This window comes from Juglans microcarpa x Juglans regia, chromosome 2D (assembly GCF_004785595.1).
Source record: "Juglans microcarpa x Juglans regia isolate MS1-56 chromosome 2D, Jm3101_v1.0, whole genome shotgun sequence".
NCBI lineage: Eukaryota > Viridiplantae > Streptophyta > Magnoliopsida > Fagales > Juglandaceae > Juglans > Juglans microcarpa x Juglans regia.
Window position 1 is genome coordinate 4,984,787 of NC_054596.1, and position 15,976 is coordinate 5,000,762.

The window sequence follows — 15,976 nt, forward strand, 5'->3', positions numbered from 1 at the left end:
CAATCTGCATCTCCATCGCTATCACCGTAGCCTTCTGTGACTTCGTCTTCATCTCCGTTGCTGTCACCGTAGCCTTCTGTGACTCCGTCTTCATCTCCGTCGCTGAAGGTAAGAAATCCTAAATCTACTTTAATTTTTTATTTATTTATATTTTATGGAATGAAGATTGGAGGATGGAATTTTGTGAATTGTGTGCTGTAGAGACTTGATTGTGCATGTAATTTGAATGATTGATGAACGATGTGTACTGTGTAGTCATGTGTGAATCTGTCCATGGCTTATTATTTCATTTTTTTTTTCGAAATACCCTAAAATAATTTAGGGTTTCAGATTGGAACCTTTAAATTAATTTAGGGTTCCAATCGGTTTCGGATTGGAACCCTAAATGATTCACCCTAAATTAATTTAAAGGTTTCAATATTTGAAACCCCTAAATTATTTTAGGGTATTTCGAAATAATTTAGGTATTTAATTTAATTAATTAATTGTATGAAATGTCTTCTAATTACGTGTGTGTGTGTGTGTGTGTGTGTGTGTGTGTCTTAATTTTAATGTACCCTGAAAACATACTAAGTGTCTGTTCCAGTTCCTATGCATGTGGCAAAATTGTTTTAAACCATTGATAGTTTCTTGAACTAAGATTCCAATGGTATAGTTTCTTGAACTGTAGTAGTAATGTGTAATGTGGATAATAGTCCATGATTGGAAAATCATGCTAATGGCTATCTTTTCCTTGTGTGATCATGGGCAAATGGTCATGCAAAACCTTGCTGAAAGGATGAAATCTACCCAAGAATACAAGTATACAAGAAAACCACCGAGTCAAAGAGGTAAAAAAAACCACAAACTAAGCCCTAAAACCACAAGTCCTATCCCACATATACCAACTAGCCCAAAAGAGATTATGCAACACTTCAAGCAACATAATGAACTCCCCTTAAAACTACCAGGTCTTATCCCACATATGTTTGATATTTTTAATTTGGGTATTTCATTTTTTTTATGTTTAATGTTTTTAATTTGAGTATTTCATTTTTTTATGTTTGATGTTTGATCATTGATGTTTGATCTTCCAACTTCTAATATATATGTTAATGATTGGATGTTAATTGTTTGACATGTTACTATGTTTGCTATAATTTCAGATTTTTTGTTTACTTGAGTTCATGGATATGCCAGCAAGTTTTAGTGCAAGCTTTCTTTTCCATGCCCAAGGTACCCCTACCCCTACCCCTACACTTACCCCTACTCCTACGTCTACTCCTAGCCCTACCCTTGACCCAACACCTACGCCCACGACACTTTGCCTCGCCCCCAAGCCCAGCAAGAAACCTGCTTCCATAGTTTGGGCTCATTGCACCAAACTAGAGGGTGATGACCCCAATAATCCCAATCCAAGTATAACCATTGTGGAAAAATTTATGGATGCCACTATATGAAACATAACACCTCACAATTAAAGGTGCACTTAGAAGAGTAATGTAAAAAAAGTCTAATTTAAGATCATTACAAGAAAAGAGCCAATCTAGACTAGAAATTGGACTTAAAAAAATAACGGATGAGATTAGTGGGGGTGCAACTTTGAGGGAGTATAGTAAGTATGATCTCGATGAGTGTAGAAGACATCTAACTCGTATGATCATCATGGACGATCTACATTTTTAAGTTGTTGATGGGAAATGGTTCCAAGCGTATTCTCGCTACTTGGAACCAAGGTTTAATATTTTTTCTTGCTACAAGGTGGCAAAGACAGTACAAAATATTTTTGGTTTGAAAAAGAGAAGTTGAAGGGTCAATTTGTTTGTCTTACCACTGATACTTGGACATCGGTCTAAATTATAATTATATGCCTTTAACTGTGCATTTTGTTGATTGTCATTGGACATTGCATAAGAAAATTATAAAATTTTATCAAATCACCGATTACAAGGGTGAGATAATTGGGAAGGTCTTGGAGGCCGCAACAAAGGAGTGAGGGTTAACCCGAGTTGTTACAGTCAAAATTGATAATACCTCATTTAACAATGTCACATTGGGACATCTGAAGACCTATCTTAGAGAGGCAAATAAGATAATCTTGGGTGGTAAGTGTCTGCATGTGAGATGTGCGGCACATATTCTGAATCTTATTGTCATTGATGGTTTGAGGGATCTTCATGACTCGATTGCTCGGGTCAGGACTGCTGTGAGATGAGTGAGATCTTCTCCTTCGAGGTTGGAGAAATTCAAGGTTGCTGCAAGGTCTACGGGCCTAACATCCAAGAAGGGTCTTTGTACTGATATGCCTACACGATGGAACTCAACATTTTTTATGTTGGAGGCAGCTCAAGAATATAAGCTGTCATTTGTATTATTGAGTGATAAAGACATCCAATATATCAAATAGTTTGATGATCACGGGGGATTGGGGAAACCCGTAGATGATGATTGGGAAATTGTATATATTTTTGTAGAGTTTTTGAGACTTTTTTACGAGGTCACCACCACGATATCTGAAACTTTGTACTCTACATCCCATCAATTCTGTCAGCAAAAATGTAGGGTAAAAGAAGAATTAGATGACATGGTTGCGGGTGGTCACATTAGTCTGCGGGAGATGGCATTAGTTATGAGGTCAAAGTACGATAAGTATTGAGGAGATTTTACTAGGGTTAATATTTTGTTATATGTAGCTGTCGTCCTTAACTCGAGGTTTAAGGTGGATATAGTATTTAGATTGGGCCTTGCATATGGGCAAACATGGATGTAGCTTATTGCAGCAAGGGTTCAGAAAACCCTTAGTAGATTATTTGATAAGTTTACCGTCCTGCGGGGTGGTAATATTGCGGCACCTACACTTACCCCTCACCGGTTCAAGAAGTTGAGAGTACGAAAAGACATAGATTGGACTAGGGTGAGAGGTTTGAGCAGGCCTTTTTCATCCGGAGTTCTGTACAGGCTCAGTCAGAAATAGACAGATACTTAGCAGCGAAACTTCTACCATTTTCACGAGATTTTGATATATTAAGTAGGTGGAAGGTGAATGCTGTGAAGCATCCCATCATTTGAGAGATAGTCCACAGTCTTTTGGTCATCCCTATTAGCATCATAGTCTCAGAGTCGACCTTTAGCACTAGAAGGCGTGTATTGGATTCATTTTGGAGTTCATTAGCTCTTACCACTGTAGAGGCTTTGATTTTCACGAGGAATTGGATCAAAAGAACTCCAATTCATGTTCCGGATGTTTTTGAGTATGAGGAGGCCGACATCGAAGAGGAGGGTGGTGATTAGCCTGGATCTGGTATTTATTTTAATTTTATTTTCTAATTTCTTATTAATTTATTTATTTTCATTTAATTGGTATTCATTAATTTCATTTCAAATTTAATTGTTATAGTGATACATGAAACGACATCAACGGCTACCTCCGATCTAGTATGACTTTGTATTGGACCTACCATTGCCGTGGTTTGCACAATTTGTCCCTTATTTATTTTTTGCATTTATAATTTTATATCATATTTTAGTATCAAATTATTTTGCTTATATGTTTTTTAACTTTTATATTCTCGATATACATATACCGAATCCTAATGACCAATCTATGCTCATCTGCCTCATCTTCATCTCAAATTCCAATTGTCCAATCCCAATCTCATCTTGGTTAGTACTTTTAATATTTTGTATTTTAATTTTTTAATTTTTTGTTTCATTTTATAACTTTATAATTCTAATTTGTTTTATTTTTAACTTATTAATATTTCAGGTTTTATAACTTATTGACTTTTATGATCTTGATCTTCAGTCTCACAATAGTCGACACAACTCACCGCCACAACACTATCCCAAATTGATCAAATTGAAAAGTTATGAGTTATAATTGTTAGTTTACAATTAAGTGTGATGTTGCTACAATAGTTAATAGTACATTTTGTAATATTTAATATTTTTAGAGGAGTTTGTAATATTGTAATAATTTGTTAGTTCGAGTCTTAATTTGTATAATTGTAAATTGTGATTTGTAATAGTTTAGTGCCTTAGTGATGATTATTACTTAATTAGTTAATACTTGAAACTTAGTATATAATTAATAGTTCTATATATATATATATATAATTTTTAAATATATTTATTTTTTTAAGTTAAATTTTGGGCTCAAAGGGGCCCAAAAATAAATTCTGGGCCATTTAGGACTCAGAAAACTGAGCTGGGCCGAAGGCCTAGTAGAGGGCAAACGGATGGGGGTGGCACCCATAAGAAGGAGGCAGCTGAAATGAACTGTAACATGCCTATCGATTTGTCAACAAAGACTGTCCAATCGAATTGCGATTGAACATACAGAGCAGTTTAGTAGTTTTCTTCATTTTATTTTTTATTTTTTATTTCTAGTTGTTTTGCTGGATTTGTAGCTTGAGGTTCTCTCTCTCTCTCTCTCTCTCTCTCTCTCTCTCTCTCTCTCTGAGAATAGAATATATATTTTTTAAATTTATTAGGTCTCGTACGTATTTGTCACCATGCTGATCTTGGTCTCTTACTATATACATATATGGTAAGGAAAGTGATACAATTACTACTCTTTTTTTTTCAACTTTTACACAAGCAACTATGTATTAAGTGAGGAATATTTTTGTAAAAGGACTTATAAAATTAACATCACTTCATCTAAATACCCTCAATTTAACACATGATTGGATAAAAATTATAAAAAAGAGTTGTAAGTGTATTATTACTCTATGAGTACTAATTTGAAGATGTGGGTTTTGATAGTGGGTAGGATTAATTTGGAGCTGGTTGTCACATATCTGATCTCAAACAATTAATCAAACCCCTTTAACAAACAGCTAATTATTCAAACTTAAGGCAACCTTAATTTTGTTAACCATGTATGGACGATATAACAAATTAATTAATGCTCAAGATCAGAAAGGAAGCTGTACATTAAAATTAAGATTTAAGGGGATCGAACTACATTAAGAATTTATTTGGAGCCATTGGTAATACATATTAAAAGAATAGAAAAACTTGTATTTTCAAAAGCTTTCGGGATAAAATAACCCTCCACAATATTTTCCCAAAATGGGAATGCCAGCACCCCGATCCCCAGTACTGCCGTGGATCCCCAGTACTGATGATCAAGATGACAGATACATAATATTTAAGAAGGAAGTACTCTAAAATCATCATGGTGAAAACACTAATATACAGTAGCGTTGTTTGGAATTAGTCCAATATGAAAGGACATATAGAAAGAAATAGATTAAAATGAAGAGAAAAACACTAGCAAGGCCGCCGGATATATATTAAAGATTGTATTTATATATATTAATTTTTTCATATATGAATACACAGCTATATATGATCTTCATCAAACTTTAAAAGGACAATAAACATTAAACATGATGATCATAAACTGGAATCCCCCCCCCCCCCCCCCCCCCCGGCGGCCGGCGAAAAATAAAAGAAATTAAGGAACACACGCCAATTTTGCAAGCAGAAGAAACAATGCAATCCGTTGGAAGAAAGAGATGCACATTGTACGGAGTACACTAGTTTTTTTTTTGGCAATTCTTTTGGTATTTAAAAAAAATTAAATTAAGCACAATTTAGACAAGAATATTTTTTATGGTTTTATTTATTTTTTCTTCCTAGGGAATCACTAGTTTTTCAATAAAGGCCTCCTGTTTTTTTGGTGTGTTTATTGGGTGCCTTCTCTCATGGTTAAGGCGCGCGGTAGCCAGCTTAGATGATACGTACCCCTTTTAGTTGCCCCTACGATCGACCCCCTTAATTATCATTTTGGTGATCAAGCACCAGACTGATACCTCATCAATGAGATTGTTTATGTCAGCTGCCACCACCAAACTTAATCTCAGTCAGTGCAATTCGATGGATATATTAATTCCTCTTATACCCATCACGAAATAATTAGAAGCAACTAAAATAAAAAGCAAAGAAAATATCCACTACAAAGGTGAGGAAAACCAACAAAACGATAACATAGTCAAACGCGAAAAGGAAAACAGCCAAACAATATTGGAGACATCAAGAGAAAAGAGGAACGCACCTTGGATCATGTGGACTTCGGTGATCAGGTAAATCGCGATGCAAAAACGATGAGGTGAACGAAACTGATAGTAATAAGAAGTTGATGAGAAATAATGGGAGACTTTATGAGGAGAAAATGAAAAGATAAGATGAAGAAACTATATATTGGGGGCGCTAGCTAGCTAGGGTTATATAGTACTTCGGTTTTTTATATAAAATAACTGAGCATCGAACAAGGGCTTGAGAAAGCCAACCGAAATTATTTGGTCTGGCTCAATGTCAATCATCAAATTATGCTAGCTATATTTGAACGCTACGAAAATGACTCTTTCGATATGGTGCCATGCATATATAGGAGAAAGTCGTAATTCTAAGCTAGGTTGCACGCATGGAGTAAGTCTTCAAGTTCCCTTAAGGCGTGTTAAAGAAAAGATACCCACTGTCATAAGCCTCAACTCAAATGACGAAGAGAATTCTCTCATCAACAAAGGACACAGCCAACGACAAAAGGACCAGACGCACTCAGCAAAACAGAGGCGCCAAACACACTGCAGTAAAGGACATGGCACAAGGCAAATGCCTCAGGAGCACTTAGCAAATGCATCAGAGCAGAGAAATGGAATATCTTGTAACAGAAATGTACTGTAATATACACGTGTCATCAGTCTATAGGGAAAGTTTGTTATGGCTCTGTGTATAAATACATGTAAATGTAAAGGAAGAAAGGTGTGAAAAAGTAGACAAATTTTATTGATTATAATTCGCCCTTTGAGGCATTTCACAGAACACCTTTCGGGCTCTCCTATACACATGTTCTAATATGGTATCAGGAGACCAGTAAGACTCACATCTTCCTCACTACATCATGGCGTCTTCACCTCCACCCCCACCACCACCTTACGCCTTTACCAACACCAACAACACCAACAACAGTGTTCCCATTAAACTTACCATTGATAACTATTTATTATGGAAAGCCCAAATGGTTCCTTTTCTCAAAGGAAACCAGTTATTTGATCATGTGGATGGCACCTCATCTATGCCTCCCCCCATGATTAATAACCAACCGAATCCACATTTCACAAAGTGGAACTTACTTGATCAACGAATCCTTTCTGCTCTTAACTGTTCCCTCTCTGAAAATGTGTTGGCGCAGGTCCTGGACTGTACCACCTCCAGCGAGGTTTGGCGTACACTTCAAGAACTCTTCACAGCTCAATCTTCTACACATCTTATGCAGACTCATTTTCAACTGGCAACATTAAAGAAAGGTTCCGAAACTATCACTGAGTATTATAACAAAGCTAAGTCACTTGCATCCTCTCTAAGTGCGGCAGGTCAATCCTTGTCACCACTGAGTTTTCTGTCTATTTACTTGCTGGTTTAGGTTCTGATTATGAATCTCTTGTTACCTCACTCATTACACGAGATGATCCTTTATCATCACAACAGATTTTCAGTTTTCTCTTAAATCATGAGTCACCTCTAGCTCATTAATATCAGTCTCTGTTATCTGGTAATCCACTTTCTGCACATCTTACTATCACCAAACAGCCTCCAACCACTTTTCATTCTTCAAATTACAGAGGCAGGGTGGCCGTACAAACAGGGGTCGAGGCCATGGTAATGGGAGAGGGCCCTCAAATTTTTTCTCCAATAGAAATGATCCTAGACCTACATGCCAAGTTTGTCATAAGCCAGGTCACACTGCACTAACCTGTTACTACAGGTTTAATCAAGCCTATCAAGCTTCCCCTCCACCATCCTTCTCGGCTAACTATACCACTACTCAGACTCCTTTCACCCCACCAGTTTTTAATCAATGGTTCCCAGACAGTACAGCTACGACTCATTTTACAGGAGATGTTCACAATCTCAACTTGGGTGCAATGTCTTATCAAGGCTCAGATCAGGTCAGCATTGGAGATGGCTCCTCCATTCCCATCCAACATACTGGTTTGGCTCATCTCCATACGCCGAATGGCAACTTTCTTCTCAGTCAACTTTTACATGTTCCTACTATAACAAAAAATCTCCTATCTGTGAGACAATTTTGCTTGGACAATTTAGTCTATTTTGAGTTTTATTCCTCTGGTCTTCTTGTGAAGAATTTACAAACACAGGAGGTTCGACTTCAGGGCATTGTTAAGGATGGCTTGTACATTCTCCCAACAACAGTTTCGACCTCACCAAAAAATGCTTCCACACATCATGCACTCATTGGCACTCGCACATCTCCCTCTACCTGGCACATGCGTCTTGGACAACACCTCACCCAGAATCACGTCACTTGTTATCAACAATTTTCAGCTTCCTTTAAATACCAAGTCTACTGCTCACACTTGTACAACTTGTTTACAAGCTAAATCGCATGCTCTCCCACATCCTTCCTCTCCTTCCATCTCCACCACTCCCTTTCAATTAATGTTTTTAGATGTTTGGGATCCAGCACATGTCCTATCTTCTACATGTTGCTGTTACTATCTTGCTGTAGTTGATGATTTTACAAAATACAGTTGGTTGTTTCCCTTGCAAGCTAAGTCTGATGTTACACCCATTTTTATTGCTCTTATGCGTTACATCACAAATCAATTTTCCACTCAAATCCGAACTGTGCAAACAGATGGAGGGGGTGAATTTCGACCTTTTCGAAATTTTTTTCAAGATAATGGCATTGGTCATCACCTAACGTGTCCTTACTCTCATGCCTAAAATGGTAGTATAGAGAGGCATCATCGACATATTGTTGAGACGGGTCTTTCTTTACTAACTCAAGCATCAATGCCCACAAAATTTTGGGTCTTTGCATTCCAAACTGCAATTTATTTAATAAATCGAATGCCGACACCCATTTTAAAAAATCAATCTCCCTTTTATAAATTGTTTGGACATGCTCCTGATTATCAATTTCTTAAGATTTTTGGGTCTGCCTGTTGGCCAAATCTTCGCCCTTTTAACAAACATAAAATGGATCTTCGATCTAAAATGTGTGTTTTTATGGGTTATAGTCCTGATCATAAGGGGTATTCTTGCTTTGATCCATCCTCGGGCCGAACCTATATCTCTAGGGATGTAAGGTTTGATGAAACAATCTTTCCTTTTTCACTAACCCAGTCCACTTCTCAACCTGGAACTTCAACTGGGCCCAACATCAATACACCATTCAACTCTCTCACATTCGGCTCTTTCTCACCAATCTCTCTAAACACACCCTCCAATCAAACGCCTAGGCCAACTGATACTTCCAGCCCAACTTCCACACAACAACCATTAGGCACTCAACCTAACTCTCCAAACTCACCTGCCTCGTTGATCTCTTCCCCGATATCTCCGTCCCTTCCCAACTCCAACTCTAACTCTGTCGATCCATCCTCAGGCAGTAATGATCCACCAAATCAATCCGTGCAACCTACACATCCCATGGTAACTCGACTCAAAGACAACATCCGCTACCCTTGGGTTCGCACGGATGGAACAATTTCTTGGCCTTCGTCCACACACTCCCTCTCTCTCACAGAAACTTCACTTCCATCAGTGCCCGAAGAACCCTCTAATTTCACTGAGGCAGCTAAGTATCCCGAATGGAGAGAGGTAATGAAGCTTGAATTTCAAGCTTTATTGCAAAATTCCACTTGGGAACTTATTCCACTGTCGGCTTTCTACAACATCTTGGGTCCAAAATGGATACTCAAAACCAAACGTAGAGCTGATGGATCTCTTGAAAGACGCAAGGCCCGTCTAGTTGCTAAGGGATTTCATCAACAACCGGGAGTGGACTACTCCGAAACCTACTCTCCAGTGGTAAAACCTGTGACTATTCGGGCACTTCTCTCTCTAGCCGTCACTCTTAATTGGCCTCTTCAACAACTGTACGTACATAATGCTTTCCTTCACGGTGAACTGGAAGAGGCAGTTTATATGAATCAACCTCCTGGATTTGTTCATCCAGACTTTCTTACACATGTGTGTAAACTCAAAAAGGCCATCTATGGCCTTAAACAAGCACCAAGAGCCTGGTTCTCCAAGTTAAGTACTCAACTCATTTCTCTAGGATTTCATGAATCTCAGTCAGATACATCTTTGTTTGTATTTCGAAATGCTACTCATGTTTTGTTTGTGCTAGTATATGTTGATGACATAATTGTTACCGGATCTTATTCTCAACTTGTCAATGAATTTATTCATGCTCTTGGTAAACACTTCCCTGTCAAAGATCTAGGACAGTTGCATTTTTTCTTAGGTATAGAAGTTCACAGAAATAATAAAGGCTTATTTTTAAATCAGTCCAAGTATATTTCTAATTTACTTCAACGTATCACCATGCATCAAGCAAAACCTGTTTCAACTCCCATGTCAACTTCCACCAAACTCACAATGTCTGATGGATCCTCTTTTGAGGATCCTCAACTCTACCGCAGTGTAGTAGGAAGTTTACAATATTTAGCATTCACTCGTCCCGATATTTCTTTTTCAGTTAATAAAGTTTGCCAATTCATGCATAGTCCAAAAATTTCCCATTGGCAAGCTGTCAAGCGTATATTACGCTACTTACGTTTCATTACTCACATGGGTCTTCATTTTTCCACAAATTCATCTCATAACATTTCAGCCTACTCCGATGTTGACTAGGCTGGATGTCCCAATGACAGGAAGTCCACAGGGGGATTTTGTGTATTTCTTGGTTCAAATCTTGCCTCTTGGGGCTCCAAAAAGCAGCCCACGGTAGCTAGGTCCTCAACTGAGGCTGAATATAAAGCGGTAGCTAGCACTGCATGTGAAATAATCTGGATTCAGTCACTATTAAGAGATCTTGGGATTTTTCTGCAAAAACCCCCAACACTTTGGTGTGATAATTTATGAGCCACATATCTCTCAGTTAATCCAGTTTTGCATGCAAGAACAAAACATGTGGAACTAGACTATCATTTTGTTAGGGTCAAAGTGGCATCAAAATCACTTATTGTATCCTTTGTTTCTAGCAAAGATCAAGTGGCTGATATATTAACCAAACCACTTTCCTTGGCAAGATTTACTCTGTTACGATCAAGCCTCACTTTAACACAAGTGCCGCTTGACTCGAGGAGGGCTATTAAAGAAAAGATACCCACTGTCATAAGCCTCAACTCAAATGACGAAGAGAATTCTCTCATCCACAAAGGACACAACCAACGACAAAAGGACACTGCAGTGAAGGACATGGCACACGGCAAATGCCTCAGGAGCACTCAGCAAATGTATCATAGCAGAGAAATGGAATATCCTTGTAACAGAAATGTACTGTAGTATACACATGTCATCAGTCTATAGGGAAAGTTTGTTATGGCTCTGTGTATAAATACATGTAAATGTAAAGGAAGAAAGGTGTGAAAAAGTAGACAAAATTTATTGATTATAATTCGCCCGTTGAGGCATTTCACAGAACACCTTTCGAGCTCTCCTATACACATGTTCTAATAAGGCATTCCAGCACTCTCTCGTGCTTGAAGTTGATCATAGCATGTTGAATGCTGGAAGCCTTTGAGGGATGTTGAAAACTTCTCCATTTTAGTCTTCCAAAACTTGACCTATTTCATCTCATTGCCATACTCAGGCGCCATACAAAGCTAGCTAGCTTGGTTCAATGGGTTTATATAGGGACGGCTAGCTGCTAATTGGGTACCCTCTCGATTTGCTTAGGCAGGCCAGCCAGCTATGAATTAAATCGAATACTACAATCAATATTGTCTTTTAAGGTATTTGTTTCTTTTAGGCTTTTTTGTATTGTGGCTAGTAGCTTTAGGTTTTTTAATGCGGTTTGGGCTTTCTTGGAAAATTGTATCTCCAGGCATATATGTTGTAACTATGATTTTTTTCAGTGGGCTTTCAATAAAATTTGGGGTACCATCCTCTTCTAACAAAAAAAATATCGAATATTCACGATTTGGTATACAATAATACAGATTTATAGATTATCATGTATATGTCTCAATCACGAATAATCGAAGCCTAGCTGTTTTCTTTTATCCATGTATTTATGGTTCAAGGGCAACTTTTTAGGGGGAATATTTAAAGAGTGGGTTATCAGCTTGGTGGACTCATTCTCCATCCCAAGGGTCAAGTATTAATGGAATCTCGTACACTTCTCTTTTTTAGGGTTAAGGGAAGGTCTAATTAGTTTTTCCACGTGAAGTCAATCTTTACTTGTTTCTAAAACTCTCATTCTCATGTGTTTTGTAAAGATATATTAATAAGCAGGAAAAAAAGGCCACTAGCCTACCATCTTCTCATGATCTGTCTGTATCTTTGTAACATTTACAAAAATTTATTCCTTAGAAGAAGATCGAGATAATGAATCCAGGAAAGAACAATGCCACATGGAGATCAGCCAAAAAACAAGCATTTTGTTCTAGAGGCACCGATCTCAGTACCCTTGCACACACCAGATCAATTGTCAATGTTGGAAATCGACAAAGAACGTGAAAAAAGAAGAAGAGATCACACTCTCCAGTTGCCTGCAATCTGATTATTAGGAGGCTTGTCCCTTTTTCGGACGTTGCAGTTTGACTTAGAGCAAGTGAAGCATATACCATGGCAAACAAATTCCTTCCTGATCACTAACATTTTAAGTGGAAGTGTAAAGATGAACATGTGATCTGTGCGAAGGTTCTTAAATCTGATCCGATTCTCTTGTACATAACATACTAACAAGAGTTGACACTGCTTCCTTTATTTTCCATAATTCGAGGCCTCTGGCATGCATGCATGGGTACTCATGATCATGAGTCATGGGATTTCGCTGGTGGGAAGAAATAATATTAGGCTGTGATAAATTGCATGTACTGTTTTATGTAACCACAGTACCCAAAATCTTATATATTGATTCAGGCACGGGTGATAACTCAGACAAACCAAAAGTACTGCCCTGGATCGAACTGACACAATATACATATATAGAACTTAATTAGCATAGTCGAGGATATATATATCACATTTATGAAACTACATGTAATGTATATATCATCTGTAGTGAGTCAGATTTGAGTATATTAGGTACTGATGTATCATTATTCCCTTATAGCTAACCCCGGCCGTCGACTCAAGTACCCGACGATATTGGAAATTCCGGTTTCTCCCATAGCGGCTCTGAACAAGGGAGCTCACAAGAAACCAGTCAAAATACAGTGATAAGTCCGGATCGATCCGATATATAAACAACCCTTATGTTTGGGGTTTGGCAATTCATGAGAACATGCGTAGGGTTTTTGACCCCACATGCATGATTCGCCACCTAATTCGTTTACTCATTAAAAAAAAAAACATGTCCCTTAATTAAGGTCCAAATTAAGGTTGAACTTAGCGCCACAAATTTAATTTATATTTTTTGATCAATTGTTTTAAGATATATAGCTGAAGGAGTTTTTACCTGCATCTTTAAAAAAAATGATAGGTTATTATTTGTAGTATTAAGGTTGTGGTAATTAATATGCCAAATTAATGTCAGAAATTATAAGTTGTATTTGTTGACTTCGGAACATTAATTGTACGTATCTTGAGTTTTCGTTTGTTTACATACAGACATGAACTGCTTGATCTGAAATTAATACCGAGCTAAAATAAGTTTTCTGTAGTACCTTCATTTAGAAAACTACAAACTTACATAATTACATGATTCTAATTTGAAATGCATAGAAGTTTCACAAAACAAAATCCTGGATTTTCTATGAAATTATAAATTTAGTGTGACATTCTTTAAACGTACGTACATTCACCATATTCGGGAGACATTCTAATCCATCAAAGGTTGCCGTTCTCTTTATTCTCCGCACAATGTCGGGTATAGATATCATATAGGCACAACGCTTTCCGCCTTGATTCTAGATATATCTAGAAGTAATATGTAACGTTTATATAATAATTTTTATCTGTGAACATTTGGCATCAAATCATATAACAAAGTTTATTTTTTGGTAAAAACAAAAAAAGAGTTTTGTCTGAGAGTAATGTTAGATATAGTTATAAATTGTATAAAAGTTATATATTCTTTTTAAAAAAGAGTGGAGTCTACTATTAAAAATTAATTATTTTTTTCTTGTACATTTACGTATCTCTATACCTATAAATATCATTTTTTTTAATCATTTACACATCGACAAACATTTTATAATTTATTTATAGACAAATAATATCCAGAAGTCTTCACTCCAAAAGTTCGACGAACTTTTAATTCGTCGATATTTACGAAGAATCTTCATCATTATTCGTACCTGTTGATAATTAATTAAGCAGCATGCATGATGATGAGTGTTGATTGACTCATCATGATCTAGGAATGAATAACTCCAAACTAAATTAGGGTTTTGTCAAAAGTGTAATTAAAAAGAAATAGTTTATGAACATATATATAGTAGTTACGAATATCAGAGACGTCATATATTATATTTGCACGTACGTAAGAGGAATTTGGTGAAGAAAGATTACAACAAGAAATTTGATCTTTAAAGATGAAATCTTTTAAGGAAAAATTAAATTTCATCCCTAAAATACTTATTTGAGACAAAAATTTAATTTAATTTGTCTCAAAATATGGAAGTGATTTTTTATGCGTTTGAACATACAAATATCTGTTCAAATTAGACTTTTTGGGACGAAATGTAGTGTTTTAAAAAAAAAACTGTCTAAACTTTCACAAACATGCTTGAATAGTTTTCTAATTCCTGTTCGAATGTTTACATAATTGTTCAAATAATAGTCGTGGCGGGAAAATATAGACAATTGTGCTGGGGGAAAGGTTGAAACCTTTCGAACCGATATTTAATCATTTAAACGAATTCTTTGGTGGGAAGTTATAAATAAATCTAGCGGGGATGGTTGCTATACGGTTCGAACAGTATTGTAATTCATGTTTGAATGTTGACATAACCTATCGAATGATATCGTGGCGGGAACATATACACAATTGTGCCCGGGGAAAGTTAGAAACCGTTCAAACAATATATTTAATCATTCGAACGATTTTTTGGCGGGAAGTTATGAATAAATTTGGCAGGGATGGTTGCTACAGTGTTCGAACTGTACTTTTATGTTTGAACAGAGTTATAAACCGTTCGAATTCTCATAAGAGTCGTTCGAAGTTTCGAACGGTGGTGTAGACAATCGAAATAAGTTTAATTATAGAAATCTATTCAAAGACATTCAAATATTTTAAAAATAAATATTATTTGAGTCTATTAATTATCATTTTCAAAAGATAAAAATCTACCTATACGGATTTATTATTATTTATGGTAAATTAAAATATATCATATATGTCTTCCTAGGTATTTTATATAATTATTTTAAAAATTAATTAATGACTTTTTTTATGGTAAATAAGAATTTGCAATTAAAAATATTACCTTCTATGGAATGTCATTTTTTATATTATCATGAACTGGTAAGTAAAATAAGAAAACTAATTTTTGATAAGAAACAAGCTAGCTACTATATATAACAAATAAAAACGATATAATAATTAAAGTGATAATGTTCGATACAAAACTAAAAGTCAGATCCAAAACTCAAAATTGATGTGTAAGACTATCCAAGTCCTCCTAGATCACAGTAACGCATCCCTCAATCTATTGCAGTCGAACCATGATGGGCACAGTGATCCTCTCCATGTCCTAGATCAAAACTGTGCGATGCTCCTCGAGCAGGGATCGCATCTCCACAGTAGTAGCCCATGCAACCTATCTATCTAGATCAGCATTAGTAGAAGCCAGATCACACTATGTGCCACTATCTTGTGTCGCTGGAACATTCTTGCGAGCCTTCTGCAAGTGGCCCTCGCTCTTGCTAAAGGCGATCTTGTTAAGGGCTCGATCTGTGGTTGCCTCCACTCTATTATTAGCACATCAACCCCCAATTGGACTAAGAGGTTAGAGATCATCAATGTATACGGTAGACTATCTCCACTTGAATATCGTGATTCAGA